This window comes from Coturnix japonica, chromosome 1 (genome assembly GCF_001577835.2).
Source record: "Coturnix japonica isolate 7356 chromosome 1, Coturnix japonica 2.1, whole genome shotgun sequence".
Lineage (NCBI taxonomy): Eukaryota > Metazoa > Chordata > Aves > Galliformes > Phasianidae > Coturnix > Coturnix japonica.
The window spans coordinates 74,819,413-74,837,177 of record NC_029516.1 but is presented as its reverse complement, the minus strand read 5'-3'; positions in this window follow the sequence as shown (position 1 = coordinate 74,837,177).

The following is a 17,765-nucleotide window of genomic DNA, read 5'->3' as shown; positions in this document are numbered from 1 at the left end:
CTGAGCTCCCTCGCGCCCCCCAGTCTCATCTTTCCCTTTCTTCCCATTAAAAAGACATGGTCTGAATAAAAAAGCATCCCGTGGGAAAATTATTTCCCCATCTGTGTCAGAAACCACCCTGCTGTTTAAAAGTAGTTGCTTTGTAACCCTATTGTTTCTGCCTCCTGCTCCCCTTTCTCCCCGTTAGTTTGTTTTCTGGGAGTTCTCCAGTAAAATCCTGTTTTGTTTCACTTTCCTGCCAATTTCACTTTCAGACCCACGCGGCTGTGTCACTACAGTCTGCTCCGCAGACATATATGCACATGGCTGTTTGTTTGTTTGTAGTTTTAAAGAGATCAAGATGTTTACTGCATAATGGTACTAAAAATAGCATCACATATATTTCCCTTGAATGCACACTAGCAGTGAAAAAAAAGAAAAAAAAAAGTGCAAAAATAGCTAAAGCAACATGATAAAGGACAGGGTCGTGTCCTTTGCTCTGTTCATGGGGTAAATGACACCATTCTGTTGAGCTGACGTAAACTGGCACTGCTGCGCTGCCAGCACCTGGTCTTTAGCTGATTCACACTGGCTTCAGTGTGTCATGAACCTTTAGTGTAAAGCACCACTTAGCTGTGGTTGATGGATAACAACCAGGATCTTTGTATTCCTTTTATAGTTTTCCAAAATCTCACTTATTTACAGAGATGCTGCTGCATTCTCATGAGCGTCATGAAGTACTGCATTTGATCTGAATTCTTGTGGTGCGGGGCAAAGGTGTACCTTCTTCGTCCCTTGAAGTGAATGTTTCAAAGATAAATCACTTCCTCTTCTCTCTCTTTCCTTCATTTTACCTCTGTGTTATCAAATGCACTGATAAACGTTAGTGGTGTTTTTGCTCCACACTGATTTGTGTGCACTGTTTGCCTTCTATGGCCTGTGGTATGTGTGGGGGTAAGGGAGGATGGTGCATGCCCGTGCTCACATTAATATGAATGCAACCAGCCCTTCCCAGAATATCATATCCCACATCAGCTGCAAAATAGGAGGGTTGTACCTCTCAGAAAGACCACAGAAGTGGAGTTCTGTGAAGCAAGGATTGGGTTACATTCTCCACTTAAATTTACATTAGTGGCAGATCTGCTGGATTATTAATCTTGACAAGGAAAAGCAAAGTCTTTAAACAGTTTTGTTTCATTGTGACTTTTCAAAGTAAATAAACTCTAACTTCATAAGAGGTTTTCATTTCAGTGCTTCCTTCAGTTTTACTACAAAGATTTTAAAAAGAAAACACAAGAGTTGAAGCCAAATGCTTAATTTGGGGCAATTGATTTTTTCCCCAGTAAATCACCCAAGTTTTCTTATTGTAGATGATAGTTTGAAACCACACAGAGACAAAACGTTTATCTGCACAGCCTGAACAAAGCCAAGAAAAACACAATCCAGCACATGAAAAAGAAGGAAAGAAACAGAGATTGTCTGCTGTTTGCCCTATCAAATTATAGACACACAAAATAATCTCCATGAGGACTTTGTTGAAAAGTAGTGTGCTTCAGAATTTCCTTTAAGCTGATCAAAAGGTGACATCACCAAAGATGACAGATTGTAAGGCAGCTGCAAGGACAGACTATCACACAGCAAGAGCTGGACCTGCAGGAATTGTTTCCAAGGCTGATGCTTCTTGGTATTTTTATTGGAGGTGAGGAATGAAACCTGAAATGACTGCTGGAAATATTTGGCATTGGAATTTCATAGGAGGTAAATAATTTTTACAGGCCAGAGTGGGACTCCTAGTAAAGCAAACTTATGTCTTACAGGATCAGTGCAAGGTCATACAGCAAGAAACCAAAAAAAAAATGTGTGAAATATGCATGAGATGAGTAAAAATATCCTAGAATGCAGCTATTCTGTAAAGAACATAAAGGTCAGAGTAGATAATCCACTGGAAATAAGCTTCTGGTATGACACTGCAGCAAGGAAAACATCTGCCCACATGCCAATGAGAAGTTAGGAATTAATATATAGCACCAATAAGACTGTTTTTGCCATGTACATCAAGCTTTTCTAAAGAGTTGCAGGGGGTTCAAAAAAGTGATGTGACATCTGGATATGGTCCGATGCAAACAGAGGTGGGAAAACATCAAGGTAAATGAGGGGAAGGCACAGCCACACCTTGGGCACAATCTCCACATGCGTACACATGAAAAAGCCCTTTGAAAGAAAATGGCTTTGTAATCCATCAAAGGATGGCAAAAGGATTAGGAATTAAATCTTGACAAATGCAGACTTGAAGTAATTGTCAAATACTTCAATTTTATTTTTTTTTTTAATTAGTGGTCTTTGTTAATCCCTGAGTTAGTTTCCCCAAGAATATGATTGTTTTCTGCTGTCATTTCTTCAAATCAAGTCTATAGGAGATCCTAGGTGGACTAGCAGACATGGCAAAAGGATGGAAAGAGATCCTCATGGACAAATCAATCTGGGAACTTTGAGAGCAAAATGTCATCAACCCCTGAAGAGTGTGGCTCTTTGGAGACTTACGGAAATCAGTTCTTATTGTTAGCACAATCTATTCGAGACAGGTAGAGTTGCTACAAGGCAGACCTTGTAGCCTTCAGAATGGATTTAATGAGGAAGTGATAGTTAATGCTGTGTCCACAAAAGAGTAATATATATTAGTTTATGAACAGCTGTATTGTGGGTCTTTCTATATTCTGCTTTTGTATCAGAATTAAACATATAATTAAACATATATATATATATATAAATATATATATATACAGATTATGTATATATGTATATACAGATTAAGTGTGTGAAGGACTGTGTGCATAACTACACTATTTTAGCTGCTAAGGAATTAACAGGAATGCCTTCAGAGAGCAAGAGAGAAATTGTTCACATGGAAGGTGAAGGGAGATGAAGGGGCTTGGGAAATCCAGCATTAGCTGCTCTGTGCTGGGAAGCTGGGAGCCAGAGGAGCAGGTGGAGATCCCCTGTGGATGCCAGTGGGGGTGACTGGACAACAGAGAACCAGAGTCTGAGTCCTGGGAAGCAGACATTGTTGCTCCTCTGTAAAGGGACAGGTTTCTTGAACTCTGCTGGCTCTTTGCTTTCCTCTGAAGAGGGGAAGCTATTATTAGTGACGTGCCTGGGGTCATAGCCCATCCAGCAGCTGGGGAAATAACAACTAAGAGTGTACACAGTGGACTTGTGCTGCAGCCCCCTATATGTAAGCAGGAAAAGGAGTCAATACAGGGAGGCTTGCAAAAGCAATGACCCATAATTAAAAGAGCATTGCCTGGTTAGTCAGATCAAGCTCCTAAAATAGAAAGGCGCTTTTGATAAATAGGGAGGCCCCAGTGGAGCCCTCACTTTCAAAATGTACATTATTTTTCTGTAGAGTCCCCCAGCAATGTTGCTTAGAAACCAATGATGCAGTGTGACACTTGTATTACAAACTTTAAACGTTTAATTCTGAGGCTAAGCTTCCAAGATACTAACAGGGCGGCAGCCCCACAGGTTTGGGCTTTGTTTGAGATGCAGTGAAATTCTGATGTCTGGATATTAGTACTGGCCTGCATACAGGGTGACCTTGAGTTTAGCACCTCTGTCCAGTTTACAGGGCCTCCTGGTGAGAGAAAGGCACTCGCATAGGCCCATTTCTTGTTCTACATCTGGTTAACATCTGGGATGGAAGTGTCAGCCAGGAAGAACAAAACATCTTCTGGCCAGGACGGACACAAATTCTACTCCAAACTGACGCAACTGATGTTATGTACGCTGAGACCAAAGTGCTCTTTGAGAGCAAATGAATACGAAGATTGCCATCTGCTGGCCTTGCAAACGGTGTTGCTAGTCACAAGCCAGTTAGAGTCTTAGAGCCATTGCAGCCTGTTGCAGCTGGTTTCTTGATGTTACAGCTGCTGATGTACAGGATCCTTTCTGTCACAGAAATAGTCTTCTCCTTTCTTGGAGCTACTGGGAAAGGGAGACTTCATGAGCTCTGATCAATAAGTGGGGCCAACTTCCCTCTCTTGGAGCACTATAACCCCACGGGGAAAATGTACTGAGGACGTTTAATGATGCTGAGATTTAGAATCATCCCATGAAGCACAACTGGTTACCTCTCCCGGGTCATGAGCCTGCAGGATTAAATGAATTCAGCTACAGCAGTGAACTCACCAGCTGCAAAAGCCTGGTTTCTCTTCCCACATTTGTACCTCTGCACAACCGAAGGTTATACTGGCGCAGGTCTGAGCATTGATCCTTGCTACCTCCTCCCTCCAGCATACTTTCTTTTTTCTTCTCCCTTCCTTTGTCTGGAGAATGGCCTGCCTATGTCAGTCCTGTCTGGATAGAGGGGAAATTCTCTTCTGGCTCTTGTTGCTCTGCTTTGTGGTATGAAGTAGATTTAAGTTGGATGGAAGCTGGTGCTTATGCAACTTCTTTGCACAAATGCTGGGACTTCAGCCCCCAGGTCTGATTTCTCTGACAAGTATTTTGTCCACATGCAACCGCTTATGGATTTGCCCATGTGGAAGCAGATCAAGTGGAAATTGACCTGCAATACAATCAGCTAATTCACTTACCAGGGAAGGCTCAGCTCTTCTCTGCATTGGCAGAGGAACTTGAAGGGATTTCTGCCAGAAAACAGCCCACTGATTCAGATGAGGTTGATCTTTAGATATTTGTGGGCCTTATTATCTAGCCTAAAATATTATGGTTTGTAAACCTTTTTCTTTCACCCTGTAATTTAAGTTGAAAATTTGTTTGCTTCTTTCTTTTTTTAAAGACTTGTTTTGATTATAAAATTGAAGGGGTTGGAATCAAGGAGGATCCTGTTTAAAAAACAGGCTGGGCTACAGTTTAGCATAAGAGGAGCCTTCCAAAACAGGGCTGTGCTCAGTGATTACTCTCAGAGATTACGTGTCGGAAAGCTTTGTGGATGAATATAAAAATGACTAGTTACATGGCTGCACACAGTTTTGTTCTAACATTTTACTAGCCAGTGACAAAGATTCAGATTTTCCTATGGCTCTAATTCAGATGAGCATTTAAGCATATACTGACGTTTTTTGATAACTCTCATGACTATAAAGGGAAGGGCATGGAAGGCAAGGAAGACAAGGCTGAACTAAGTCTTCTCTGCCAGACACTTCTTGAATCTTTCCTTGGTGCATGGCAGAGGAGGGTGCTACCCATTTGTAGGTGTGACCATCAAGTAAGCAGATGCTCCAGAAGCCGGCGACCTGTAGGTCAGTTCATAAAAATGAGGAAAAGGAATACAAGCAGCTGGAAGCCCAAGGCTCTTAATCTCTTTTCTTGAATCCAGCACAAGTGTCTACTACTGCCTGGCTATGTCCAGCCATGCAGGAGGACAAGATGGGCCTTTGAAGATAGAAGTGAGAACACTGGAGGAATGCTCTTGGAGATAGAGTAGAAATGGGCAAGTATCTGCTTAAACATTTAGAAAATGGAGTCAAAAGTTCTGAAGTTGTTTAGAGCAGGATGAGGATCTATAGCCTCCTTTAAGAGTCTTCATTCTCTCCAAGAAGACCCATGTCAGCCTTCTGGGTGTGCACTTTGGCTGGTGAATACAGCTCTTGCAGAATTTTGTTTTCCTTCTGTGGCTGTGGAGGAGCAAAAACTACTCACCTGGGAGAGGAGATGAATTGCTAATGTATTTAATCTCATCATTCCACCAGTGTACAGGGTCACAAACCAGTCATCTTTCTGCACTACTTTTGGAAGCAGAAATATGTGCAGAATGATGTAGGCAGATAGTTCTTAAACCATAATTCATGAAGCAATGGCAAGTGGTCAGCAGCTGGCAATACAATAGTGCTGACTATTATGGTCCTTTCAACTGAAAACATATGAAGAGGGTGCAAAATGGTGTGAGAAGCCTTGAGACACGACATTGGTATGGAGGGTTTGGGAACTACATTTTGCAGTTTTTTAGGCCAGTAATTTAAACTCAACTTAGATTGGAACCAAAGCCAAACTGATGTCTCATGGATAAGTTTCCACAAAACCAGAGAGTAACAATGAAGTTGAATCCTAAATTGGCTTCCTTACCAAGAAAAGCAAAGAATAAAAAAAATATCCTAGTCCCTAATGTGGTATCTTACACTGACATGTACACACCTATCTTTCCCATTCAGTAATACTGGAATTAATTTTTAATCAAATGATAATAGGAAAAAGCTGGGTTTCTGAGATTGCTTCAGAAGCAATACACTCACATAAACAAAAAAGTTGCAGATGGAGTTAGCATACACAGCAGAGGCAGGGAATGGTCACTGCCATGTACAATCAACGTCAGTATTTTCATTCAGAATATAAAATGCATTTTAAGAGTGGAAGAACTTATGCATATAAATTCCACAGCTGAGTTTTGTACTGCAGAGTGAGAGACATTTTTCACAGTTATTGACAAAGGACATTCCAGCAACTAGTGAGATCTGGAGTTCATTATATATTTTGGGCTAGAGCACAAAAGCACTATCTGCCAGGAAAAAAAAAAAAGTGGTTGAAGCGTGTTTTATTAATACATTGCTGCTGTTCTTGGATTATACTCCTGTAGAGGCTCACATCTGAAATGATGCATCTGATATGCTATATACTAGATAGCTTTTCAAGGTTCATTTTTTGGATCCGGTTCCCTTTCAATACACAGATGCTGTGTAAATTTCTATTTTTAAGCTTTCAGAGACATACTGTCTCTGCCCTTCTCTAGATCATTACTGCAAGCTGTTTTTGACCATATTCTAGAAGTGCTAATATTACTATCAAACAGTAAGTTGTTGCCACTGAATCTGGTGCCTCTGTGTGTAATGTATGAGTGGAGAGCATCATCCCAGTCCAGAAACAGCTTACCAAATTATGGGCTCACCTATGCTCGGAGAACTAGGTTAATGATAAAAGCTCCCTGGCAATTAATTATCTCCAAAGTGAGCAAAACAAGAGAGAGGGAAACACATACAGTAGATTTCTTCAGGAACATATACAATTCAATCCGGTATTTCCATTTCTGGTTTTGCATTCTTATTTTCTTGTTAAAGACAGGCCCACACGTGTTCCTGATATATGAACCAGCTGCCTTGAAATCAATGGCAAAGTTCCTGTCATCGGCAAAAATTCTTGGATTTTACCCATATTTATAGGATATGATTAAACCGAAAACTTAAGGGAGATCACAGCCTTCCAACAATTAAAGAGGAGGGAGAAAGAAATGAGAAAGTAAATATGTTGTGAAAGAGATCCCAGGTGAAATAATAGGTCCAAATTTTCATGTCTGGATGTTGTTAGTTTTTCCATAATTATTCCAGCAAGCTCCTGCTTTCACTGTGGGGAGGTGACCTGGGTGTTGTTTTTTTTTTTCCCAGTAATAATATAAATTTTAACACACAAATAACCAGAACTGCTAAAGCTGTTTTACACAAATGTATCAGCACAGGGAGAATCGTGATATAGCAGACATCATTTAGACAAGTATAACATTTTGTGTCCATGAACTCGGAATGGAAAGCAAAGAACAGAAAATTACTGTTTACCAAGAACAGGTTGCTTTAAGTGTCAAGTCATATAAAAGTGTACAGTGATGCAGATGTGCTTAAGACATGATTCAGGTGTCTTATTTCCTGCAGGTGTTTTAGAGAGTCGTGTTGTCGGAGTAAGGAAGTCTAATTTACACCTATACCACCTTTAGCTATGAAAGTATGTGGCACAACACAGCAACTGATGTTGGAAGTCCCACTGTATTTATGCCTCCAGTTCTCTTCACTGTTGTTTCTGCAAGGACAGTTAATATTAAATGGTTACATGATACTGAAGCTTATGCCAAGTAGCCAACCCAATCATTCAGCTCCCATAGTGAATGATTTTATAACCCTTGGAAGCCTAAAGCCAAATGGGCTGTGCTCTCCAAAACTGTTTGGAATCTGTCATATTTCTGCAGGAAACGAAGTTGGTGACCAGATACAAAGTTCCTTTTTCACAGACTCTGTTCTCCGTTTTTTGTTTGTATCACTACATTATTGTTGCCATCCCAACCAGAGGAAAGAAAAAAAAAAAGCACTAAAATCAGAAAGCAACTAAATCCTGTTATGGAGTAACAACATTGCAATTTATCAAAAATTATCTACTGAATGAAATGTGCTAGTTTCATGTTTCCACTGTCTTCTCTCTCAAAAGCTCTTTACAAGTATCTATAGTTAACTGTTGTCTGATACTAAAACTGTGACTGACATGCTAATAGTGTTTGCCCTTAATCTCACCCTTGGAAATATTCTATTATGTCTGATATGAACTTATTTTAGTTAACTGCTAAGAACTGAAGGAGTAGGGCTTGATGCTTCCACAGAATGGAGGGACCTTAAAGATCATCTGGTTCCTAGATGGATTTCATCCATGGTAGCTATTAGTAACGTGACTGGTGCCAGAATGTAGTTGTAGCAGCAATCAAAGATCTGAAGCATCAAAAAAAGTTCTTCTTTGAGAAAACTACAATCTCTGTTGAAGGCAATAGATGGTTATAGATAGACAAATACAAGATTGTTCAGCCTGCAGAAGAGGAGGCTCAGGGGTGACCTTACTGCTCTCTATAACTTCCTGAAGGGAGGTTGTAGTGAGCTGGGGGTCAGCCTCTTCTGTCATGTAGACAGTGATAGAATTAGAGGGAATGGTTCCAAACTGCACCAGGGGAGATTCAGGCTGGACATTAGGAAGTATTACTTCTCGGGAAGGGTAGTCAGGCACTGGAATGCACTGCCCAGGGAGGTGGTGGAGTCACCGACCATGGGAGTGTTCAAGAAACGTTTGGATGTTGTGTTGATGAATATGATTTAGCCGGGAAGTATTGGTGATGGTTGGACTGGATGATCTTCTAGGTCTTTTCCAACCTTGATAATTCTGTGATTCTGTGATTCTGTGAAGATCTCGAGGAACAATGAGGCAATAGGGCAGGAGTGCCAGATTCTTGTGTTATACACAAGTGGCCAAATACATGGCAGTCATCAGCGGTATAGGAGTATCTTAGCATAGGGAAGGTTTTAGGGAGTTCTTAAAGAACATTATAAAGAAGAATGAGCATTTTTTCCCCAAATGTGAGTGAAAAAATATGCTTTTGTTCATCAACATTTTGAAGCAAAGGGACAGAACCAAGTAACTCTGTTACTTAGTTCATTTAAGGCAAGTTCTCAAATTTTTGTGTTAGAGAAATATTTCTTTATTGCTGTGCTCGTAGCCAAAAATGTCTAACATCTGTATGACTAACATCTGCATGCCATCACGCACAGCAGATGGTGAGCTATAAAATGACAAGAAGTTTTGGTAATGGAAAGATCAGCAGCAGACTGGAACACCAACCAGCACTATTTATAGAGGGAGAGATTTAGTTCTCCCTCAGAAGAAAAGCGTAAGTGACAGAGAGACTGAGAGACTGATTGAATGAAGAGAGAATGAAAGAAGCATATACATTAAGCTTGGCAAAATGATAAGCCAAAGTGAGCTGTGATAAGAAAAGCCAGGGAACAAGAGATTTTTTACAGGGAAAGCTGGGGCAATAGAATCTCTAGTGCTTGTTGTAACTGAATTTCCTAAATCTGGGCTGTACAGAGCATGAGGAAACATGTTATGAGCAGAGAAATAAGTCTTAGGTGATTGTATCAGCCTTTTGTGTCTCGTCCATCCAATTCCAGTATTCCATTCCTGGAGCATACATACTTGTCCTCATATGCATCCTGTGCAGATAGAAATAAAATAGCTCCAGCTTCACATGCTTCTCCAACCCTTCAGATTCCCCAGGACCTTCTGATCCTCTACTTCTGGGGGGTTAGAGAAATGCCATCTGATTTTAGTGACAAAAACAAGTCACGTGCTGTCCCTGCTAGCCCTGGAGAACAGGCACAGCTCTGGGGATAAGAGCTGGTCTCTGTTACAGCTCACACATCGTCATCAACAGACTTCTTGGCTAAACTGCAAAGGCAGAGACTAATCTCTGCCAGTCCTAATGCTGCCAGTGCGGCTACATGGCTGTAACTGTAGGCAGGCTGGAAGGCAAGTGGCAGTGCAGTTGTAATTTGGAGCTAAACTCAGCTGAGAGCAATGGCTGGGTAAGGTAGAAGATGGGATGACTGTCCCAGAGTTCCTAGTAGGGTGGCAGGTTGTTCTCCTAGCATTTGCTTTTTTAACTGTTAAAGTCTGATGAGCTGATCTCAAATGCATATTAATACATAAAGCACCTCTTCACATCAACTTTAGAAACTCACTCTTAAGGCACAGCTACACCACAGGCTTTAAGGAAGGGCAGTAAAAAAAAACAAAAAAGCTGGAAAGATGCCCAACAGATTTCCTAGGTCAGGACCATGTTCACTATGGAAATAGCCCCAGCTTTGCTTCTCTCCCTGTTTTCAATGAATTAGCCTGGTTGGAATGAGGATCTCACTACATTTGCAAGATCGCTGCATAGGGGCAGCTGTAGGGGATGAAGACTGGTCATTTGTGTGTGTTTGTCATTCGTATGGTCTGTCACTGTAGCATCTCTGATTGGGAGCTGGTACTCAGACATGGTTCAGTGAATGTGGTACATGAGTAGGTTCTCCAGAGTATCACATGTAAGTGCAGCAGCTTATTACTCAACTATCACAGCCTTGTGATTTGCCATTAGGCTATACCATAACTGTTTTGCAACGCCATCTAGTGACATATACAGATGGCTCAAACCCTCTCAAACTCTTATTTTACTGTACAGAATTGAACATCTGTGATTTTTGCAAGAAAAATAAATGTTTACACATATCAGCAGTGGTAATTAGACCAAAAGATATGAAAGGAGCATTTGATGCATAGGATGTAAGCTGTTTTCTTATTCTAAATGGAAAACAAAAATATCCTCTGAAGCAATAACCTGTTTGCAGGCAGTGCTCAATTCAGCTTCAGGTCTCAGTGGGAGGCCATGTGATGCACAAATGTTCCCTTGCTTTTAATATCAATTAACAACAACAACAACAAATTCAATTTACGTTTCATGCAAAATAGCTCCCAAATAAACATGATAAGTATGTTATTTTAGTGCAAAATTAAAATACCTCTCCTTTAATCAGATGCCTATTAAAATGTCAGTAACTGAGAAGTTACTGACAAGTTCACCATTTGATGAGCCTACTGCGTAGTAAGCTTCCAAGTTTTTGTAAATCTATGAGGAATGAGAGGGAAAAGAGCAGCTCAGAATCCAGAGAAGCCAATAACTTCCTTCTATAATCCTTAGTCGTCTAGAAAGGGACAAATCATTTTTTCCTCATACTTCTTAGCTTAAATATTTTGGAAGATGTTGAATTATTGCTGCATTTTCTTACTTTGGTACTCATAGCTTTTTATCTACTTTAAAAAAAAAAAAAAAGATTAATGAAAACCTTATGTTTGAAAAATGTACTAATTCTGAAGAATAGTAAAGTCCTTATTATCCTGTGGTGTGCTTGTAACTTAATTTCCACCCTGATGACTGTTTTTATTGTAGCTCTCCTCTTGCTATCCTTGGTCAGGTCATAGCAAGAAGTTACTTTGCATCCACTGTGTTCTCCCCATCCCTTCCCTTTCGAAGGATTCTGGCTATTTCATGATGCTGTTGTGTTTTTTGCATTGAACAGAAAGTTTTGGAACAATTCCTTAATCTGAAACAGATGTCTCTCCCCTCATCCCCTTACTGGCTGACTGCAGCCAGAGGACAGAGCCGTGAAGGGACATGTTCTTCTCTTAGGAGCACCTGGCAGAGGCTGTCTCTCTCACACAGGGGAAAATGGTTCTTAAAACCTTCTCACTCTGTATGTATGTGGAGGAAAACGAGCATGGGGTAGTTAAGTGTTGGAATAGGCTCCCCAGGGAGGTGGTTGAATCGCCATCCCTGGTTGTGTTTAAGAGCCATTTGGACGTGGTGTGTGGGGATATGATTTAGCAGTGGGTTGTTCGAGTTAGGGCACTATGGTTAGGCTGTGGTTGGACTTGATGATCTTCGAGGTCTTTTCCAACCTGGGTAATTCTATGATTCTATGATTCTTTGTTCAGACCAGGAGAATTCTCTCTCACTTGTGCTTCGTGATGGGTGCTTACTGGACTAAAGTAGTAAGGGTGTGACACAGGGACAAGGAGGCCTTTTTATATGAGACACATTTCCGTACTAAACTCTCTGACCACAAACCCACTTCTGTAGAAAGCGTTCCCTTTCTGTTGTTCCAGTAAGCAAGTGTAATAACATGCTATCTAGCAGGTCAGAAAGACATGTGACTAGGCATTGGTAAGTGTTTTTATTGGAATCAGTAGGACAATGCAGAATAATGCCATGGTGCCTTCATTTAGTGCATCCACTGACCCATCTCGGGCCTGTGTTTATACAGGGATCTGTACAGACTTGTATAAATACAAGCCTCAGCCCCTGTCGCGCCATTCACAAAGGGGCTGTTGTGGCAGTGCTGGTTTTTTTGTTTCACACATTGTGGCCTATCTTACAGGATAATGTTGTCTATTTCTATTATTTCCTATTCGAGATCCTAAATTGAAAGCTGACGTTTAGCAGTATCCAGGACTCTACTGTCAGTGGCTTCAAGGCACTTTTGAACTACATGCCTCATGACAGCCTTTGTGGTTGCCTCAGTTTGCAAATATGGAAAACAAAAGCATAGGAAATTTCAGTGGTTTGATGCGTCATTTGCTATTCGGAACAGACATCAGCAATATCATCTCCCCTTCCCTTTCTGTCTGTACAGGACACAAACTCAGAGCTATTGTTCTTGAACATGGATGTATCTTTTTTCAGCTCTTCTCATTGATAAACAGCAGACTATGCAGAGGTGGGAGGAATTACATCAGTGAACATTTGGATGTTACTGAAATCTCCTGTGTTACCTTGGGAAGGTTCCTAAGCATATAGCAGAAGCACTGTCATTTTAATTGTAAAATGCATAGCCTATAAACAACCCTAACGTCCCATGAAAAGCAGACAGTCTTATGACACTATATATTTTGAACCCTGGAATGTATTTTCTTTCTTTTCTGTTGCTGCTACTAGTGGGCTTCTTATCACCTCATCTATCTATTTCTGCCTTTCCTGTTCTTAGCCACAAAAATTGGGATTTTCATTCATGTCATTTTTCCATCCCATGGAATGCACAACATTAGTCATGGATTTGTCTGTTGAATATATGTCAGAAAGTGATCCGGAAGTGTCTTGCTCCCTTTTCCTAAGCATAGAATCATAGAATCACCAAGGTTGGAAAAGGCCTTCAAGATTATCCAGTTCAACTATCCATCTATCACCAATATTTCCCACTAAGCCATGTCCATCAATGCAACATCTAATCATTTCTTCAACACCTACAGGGTCGGTGACTCCACCACCACCCTACACAGCCTGTTCCAGCACATGACCACTCTTTTAGAGAAATAGCATGTTGCATGGAGAGCCATATCTGCAGCACTGGTGTCATGGGAGGATTTTAGAATTTAGCAAACATGGCTACCATGCATGGAACAGGGAAACTAAAAATACTGGAGATCTAAGATAATGATAGGAAAGAAGTGGGGAGAACAGAAGGCAAGCTTCAGAGATAGCCGGCAGCTTCTAGGCAACATGGGCTTACAGAGTGCTGCCTTGCTAACCAAAGCAGGAACACTGTCCCACATACTGTCAATTTATGACAGGATGGAAGATGGAAATTACAACCTGCTACTAAACCTTCCTTTCTCCTTCCCACAGACTAAATCTAAATCTCCCTTCCTTTCATTTGAAACCATTCCCCTTGTCCTGTCACTGTCTACCCACTGTCTTCTCAGAAGGGCTACACTCAAGGATTTCTTCTCTCAGTTTGTAAACACATCTGGAATTACCTTGATGCAAGTGCAAAACCTTGTACTTTGCTTTGTTGAAGCTCAATAGGTTTACAAGAGCTCACAATTCGAGTTTATCAAGGTCCCTCTGGATGGCTTCCCTTCCTTTTGCTGTGTCAATTGCACTGGCCAGCTTGGTGTCATCAGCAAACTTGCTGAGTATGCACTTAGTGCCCTCACGTATGTCACTGACAGAGATGTTAAAGAATACCAGACCCAAGACCCCTGGGAGACATTGCTTGTTACCTGGTTCTACTTGGACAGAGAGCTAATGACCACAACCCCATTGCTGCAACCTTCCAACAAGTTCCTTATCCTCTGATTAAGCCCATCATTCAAATTCATTTCTTTCCAATTTAGAGATAAGGACTTGATGGGGGACCATGTCAAAGGCCTTGCAGAAGTCCAGGTAGATGACATCAGTTGCCTTCCCTTTGCCTACCAATGCCGTCATTCCATCATAGAAGGCATAGTAGAACTAAGATTAGAGAGGATTGGAATCTAGTATTGATGGTATTGATGAGCCATGGCAACTCCATTTTGAATGATGTAGTTAAGAACAGAGACTGCTGTAGACAAGAAAACCCTAGGACAAGACATTATTTAGAAGTGATGTGCATGAGTATTGCTCACTGACTAGTAGGACAGTGGAGGTGACTAAAACATTATGGCAGAATGCAGGAGAAGACAATTGTCATGGGCCCTGTGAAGCACAGGAATACAGCATGAGGACATGTTACTTGAGAGAGCTGAAGTTTTACAGATTCATAAAAGTATTAAAGAAGGAAATGGAAAGCTTTAAAGGCATAGCCCTACACCTCTTGAAACTGGCAGGTTTCAATAGCAGCCTACAAGTAGTGAAGGAAACTGAAGACCTGCTCTGAGTCAACACTGAATCAATGGCATAACCCATTATTGATGTTGGAAGATACAGCTACTTGATTTGCCAGGAGCAAAAAAGTGAAACCCCCTGTGTTGCTTTCGCTGGGTTCAGATTTCCCTCATCAGACTATCTGCAGGTGCCAGAAAGCACAAATGCTTACAGCCATCAGCCACCACCAATGTTCTTCCTATGACAATTGAACTAGGCATTGGATGGATTCCCAAGTATTTGTCACACATAATGCTGATAAAGATCTTATATGAGGCAAACAGGAAGGCTAGAGAAAAGCCAATAAATGATAATCTAAGAAGATTCAGTGGCTTCTCTTTGGAGGAGCAGTTGGAACTCTACTCCTCTTTGGAGAAACCATTAATATACATATCCACAGACCAAATCTCCTAATTTGGGACAGTATTAATCAATACTTTGAGTAATGCAAGTGAGAATGAGCATGAAGTGGATAGCTCCCCATCTGCTTTGCATGCTGTTCAGTTGACCTGGCAAGCTGAAATACATCATCTGGGAACCTCTTCCATTTTCCTTGTTCTTTTTCAGGATAAGGGAAAGATGTGGAGGAAGTGGAACCATTTGTTCAATCATGATATCTGATAAAAAGATTCAGACTTTCTCTTGGTTTACTACCTGGGTGAAATGTTTACATATATGAGATGCTGTATTTCTTTATAAATTACATCTGCAAGCCAAGCTAATCTTCCAGCATCATGAATTTGAATCCTTACAGTGGCTTCCTGCCAGCATCCTCTCCATTGAACTGTATTTACATTAGCACTGTAGAACATTACTTCATTCAAGAGTCTGAAGTGAAGCACTCACTCAATGCACACACACAGTTCTTGTTCATTGCCAGCTAGTAAGATGTTAGCAGATTGCTTTTCCCAGCTGGGCCCTGCCATTCTGCATATGATGAGAATTAAAGACATTGGTCTTCTAGGGTTGCTCAAGTTTCAGTGCTGCTTTTAGTTGTTTGTAGCTGGTGTAAATGCAAAATACTAGACAGTTTCCTTGGCTCAGATTGAAAGATGAATCCTTCTATTAGATTCAGCAGGCATTTCTTAGTTATCAGATCTTGGTGTCCTGGAGTCCACGTAGTGGTAAGTAATCTGGAAAATGGTTTGTTGTCTTTAAGTATTATTTTTTTTTGTGTAATTTTCAAAGTGCTTTACAAAGTTGAAGTATTTTCATTTTATGGAAGGCAAAATTGGTAGAAGAGAGGGGCAGATGACATTATTGAACCTGGTATAGATCCTCATTTGAAGCTTCTTTGCTTTGCAGAGTTAAAAGTGCAGTCTCAGCGACCCTGTGGCTGAACTATGACAATTTCGTAGAATCATTATGTTGGAAAAGACCTCTAAGATTTTCTAGTCCAACTGTCAACCCATCAACACCATGCCCACTAAACCACATCCCTCAGTGCTACATCTACATTATTCTTGAACACCTCCAAGAACAGTGACTCGACCACTTCCATGGCAGACTGTTCCAATGCCTCACCACCCCATCTAAGAAATTTTTCCTAATAACCAACCTGAATCTGCCCTGGTGCAACTTGATGCCATCCCCTCTAGACATCCCTATTCACCTGGGAGAAGAGGTAGAACCTCACCTTGCCACAGCCTCCTTTCAGGTAGTGGTAGAGAACAATAAGGTCTCCCAAGTCTCCTCCAGACTGAACTATTCTGGTTCCCTCAGTCATTCCTCATAAGACCCTTCACCAGCTTTGTTGCCCTTCTTTGAACATGCTCCAGTGCCTCAATGTTCCATGGCACAGCTATCCAGCCACTCTGCCCCGAGTTTGTAGCATTGCATGGGGTTGTTGTGACCAAAGTGCAGGACCCAGCACTTGGTCTTGTTGAACCTCATACAGTTGGCCTCAGCCCATTGATCCAGCCTATCCAGATACCTCTGTATGGACACTTCCCTCAAGCAACAAGAAGTGTTATTTGCAAACTTATTGAGCATGCACTCAATCCCCTCATCCAGATCATCAATAAACATACTAAACAGGACAGACCCCAGTACAGACCCTTGGGGAGCACCACTGGTGACAGGTCACCAGCCAGATTTGACTCCATTCCCCACCACTTTCTGGGCCAGGCCATCCAGACAGTTTTTTTACCTGTCTAAGCCATGAGCTGCCAGCTGCTCCAAGGGAATGCTGTGGGAAACAGTGCCTGGAGAAATGAGAGACTGAAGAATTCTGACTGCCCTTTGTGTGCTCTGATTAGCAGACTGTGTTACTTCTGTATAAATACTTCAGCATGGAGTTAAAATTATGCATTCTCTATATGTTCTAAAATGACCTGCTGAGCACAAACTTTGTTCTCTTTATTTAAAGACATGATTTGAAAAAGGATTTTTTCATCCTTGAATTTTACTAAATACTCTCAAATTACTCTTGTCCCATGTCATGCTGTATTCTGAAAAAGCACTGGGACTTTGCTAGCTCACAGGGAGGAGAAAGCAAAAACATCTGGTCTCATCACCAAAAATGGGTGAATGACAACAGATGATGAATGAAGTGTGTGGTTCGATTCCAATGTAAGAATGAAGGAAATAATTCTATCTGGAAATGTGAAGAATGCTTTACTTTTAATGGTAAGAAATATGTGACAGACAGATAGATTAAAGAGAATAATTGTGTAGTAGCTTGGTAACGTGATTTCTCATACAGTGGTTCCGGTTCTTAATTACCTCAGTGTTAACATGCAGACTGGGGTATTGAAAAACGTTTCTCACAATAATCAATTTCAGGGCTGTGTGAAGTTTCTTAAGGTCACTGGATACAAGGTTTGAAGGAGGTTACCAAGAGAGATGGTAGTTTCATCATAATGTATTCTTCTATCTTGATTTGTTCAGATTTTTATCTTCATTTTGAGGAAGAGGCAAACAGAGAATAAGGAAATATTTTCACATCTTTCTGGGACACAAGCAAAAGAGATGAGTTGGGGGATTGTAAAGGCAGCAGTTGCAATAGCCAGCACTCTATTATTCCTTAAGG